The sequence below is a fragment of the Arachis hypogaea genome, chromosome 3, assembly GCF_003086295.3.
Source record: "Arachis hypogaea cultivar Tifrunner chromosome 3, arahy.Tifrunner.gnm2.J5K5, whole genome shotgun sequence".
NCBI classification, from domain to species: domain Eukaryota; kingdom Viridiplantae; phylum Streptophyta; class Magnoliopsida; order Fabales; family Fabaceae; genus Arachis; species Arachis hypogaea.
In genome coordinates this window covers 45,476,692-45,479,381 of record NC_092038.1, presented here as the reverse complement: position 1 = coordinate 45,479,381, position 2,690 = coordinate 45,476,692, and the positions used below count along the sequence as shown (strand labels likewise).

The 2,690-nt window shown below is 36.4% G+C and overlaps 1 non-coding gene across 1 annotated transcript; it reads left to right on the top strand.

The window, feature by feature from the left end:
- Positions 1-470: 470 nt before the first annotated feature.
- Positions 471-578, top strand: LOC112793524 (small nucleolar RNA R71). Its single transcript, XR_003198210.1, has one exon. It is a non-coding gene; the product is annotated as a small nucleolar RNA R71 (small nucleolar RNA).
- Positions 579-2,690: the final 2,112 nt, after the last annotated feature.

Sequence of the window (2,690 nt, the reverse complement as noted above, 5' to 3'; positions counted from 1 at the left end):
CTTGTTGAGGTCTTTGTTGATCCTTCCATGAGAAATTTGGATGATTTCTCCATGAAGGATTATAGTGTTCCCATAGGGTTCTCCATGTAATTCACCTCTTCCATTGAAGGGTTCTCAGGATCATAAGCTTCTTCCTCAGATGAAGCTTCTTTAGTACTGCTTGGTGCATTTTGCATTCCAGACAGACTTTGAGAAATCATATTGACTTGTTGAGTCAATATTTTGTTCTGAGCCAATATGGCATTCAGAGTGTCAATCTCAATAACTCCTTTCTTCTGACTAGTCCCATTGTTCACAGGATTCCTTTCAGAAGTGTACATGAATTGGTTATTTGCAACCATTTCAATCAGCTCTTGAGCTTCTGTAGGCGTCTTCTTCAGATGAAGAGATCCTCCAGCAGAGCTATCCAAAGACATCTTGGACAGTTCAGAGAGACCATCATAGAAAATACCTATGATGCTCCATTCAGAAAGCATGTCAGAGGGACACTTTCTGATTAATTGTTTGTATCTTTCCCAAGCTTCATAGAAGGATTCTCCTTCCTTCTGTCTGAAGGTTTGGACTTCCACTCTAAGCTTACTCAATTTTTGAGGTGGAAAGAACTTTTCCAAGAAGGCATTGACTAGCTTTTCCCAGAGTCCAGGCTTTCTTTAGGTTGAGAGTCCAACCATGTCCTAGCTTTGTCTTACAGCAAAAGGGAATAGCATAAGTCTGTAGACCTCAGGGTCAACCCATTAGTCTTGACAGTGTCACAGATTTGCAAGAATTCAGCTAAGAACTGATGAGGATCTTCCAATGGAAGTCCATGGAACTTGCAATTCTGTTGCATTAGAGAAACTAATTGAGGCTTAAGCTCAAGTTGTTTGCTCCAATGGCAGGGATAGAGATGCTTCTCCCATAGAAGTCGGGAGTAGGTGCAGTAAAGTCACCCAGCACCCTCCTTGCATTATTGGCATTGTTGTTGTTTTTCGGCTGCCATGGGTTCTTCTTCTTTGAAGATTTCTGTTAGGTCCTCTACAGAGAGTTGTGCCTTGGCTTCTCTTAGCTTTCTCTTCAAGGTCCTTTCAGGTTCAGGATCAGCCTCAACAAGAATGTTTTTGTCCTTGCTCCTGCTCATAAGAAAGAGAAGAGAACAAGAAAATATGGAATCCTCTATGTCACAGTATAGAGATTCCTTGAGGTGTCAGAGGAAAGAAAAATAGAAGGCAGAAGTAGAAAATTCGAACTTATCAAAGAAGATGGAGTTCGAATTTTGCATTAAGGAATAGTGTTAGTCCATAAATAGAAGGATGTGAGAAGAAGGGAAGTAATTTTCGAAATTAAGTAAAAGGTTTTAAAAACATTTTGAAAAACACTAATTAATTTTCGAAAACCAAGAGTGGGAAAGAGATCAAGTGATTTTTGAAAAAGATTTTGAAATTAGAAATCAAAAAGATTTGATTGAAAACTATTTTGAAAAAAGATGTGGTTAAGAAGATATGATTAGTTTTAAAAAGATGTGATTGAGAAGATATGATTTGAAAAACATTTTAAAAAAAGATTTGATTTTGAAAATTAAAAACTTGGCTAACAAGAAAAGATATGATTCAGACATTAAACCTTTCTCAAAAGAAAGGCAACATACTTGAAATGTTGAATCAAATCATTAATTGATAGCAAGTATTTTTGAAAATGGAAAGAAATTGATTTTGAAAAAGATTTGATTGAAAAGATTGATTTGAAAGAGATTTGATTTTGAAAAATTTTGAGAAGTTAAAAAAAATTTGTATTGAAAACAAAATCTTCCCTCTTGTGCCATCCTGGCATTAAACGCCCAGAATGGTGCACATTCTGGCGTTTAACGCCCAAAACTCTACCCTTTTGGGCGTTAAACGCCCAACCAGGCACCCTGGCTGGCGTTTAAACGCCAGTCTGTCCTTCTTCACTGGGCGTTTTGAACGCCCAGCTTTTTCTGTATAATTCCTCTGCTGTATGTTCTGAATCTTCAATTCTCTATATTACTAACTTGAAAAGACACAAATAAAAAATATTTTTGGATTTTTAATAGTGAGGAATAATCAAAATGCAACTAAAATCAAATAATAATGCATGCAAGACACCAAACTTAGCAATTTGTATACTACTGACACTAATGAGAATGCATATGAGACACATAAACACTCAAGTCAAGAGATTTAAAGATCAGAGTAATGAAATCATCAAGAACATCTCGAAGATCACTAAGACACATGCATGAATGCAAGAAGAACAGAAACATGCAATTGACACCAAACTTACTATGAGACACTAGACTCAAACAAGAAATTTTTGGATTTTATGATTTTGTAATTATTTTTTTTGGATTTTCGAAAATTAAGTGGAAAAAGAAAATAAAGATATCAAAATTCTTAATGAGAGTTCCAGGAATCATGCAATGTTTAGTCTAAGACTCCGGTCCAGGAATTAGACATGGCTTCACAGCCAGCCAAGCTTTCAAAGAAGCTTCGGTCCAAAACACTAGACATGGCTAAAGGCCAGCCAAGCCTTAGCAGATCACTGCTCCAATAGCAAGATTGATAGAAATCAACAAGCTCTTGTGATGATAAGTTGAAACCTCGTCCAATGAAATTAGACATGGCTTCACAGCCAGCCAGATTTCAACAGATCATCATGAACTCTAGAATTCATTCTTAAGAACTCTGAAGAAAAAA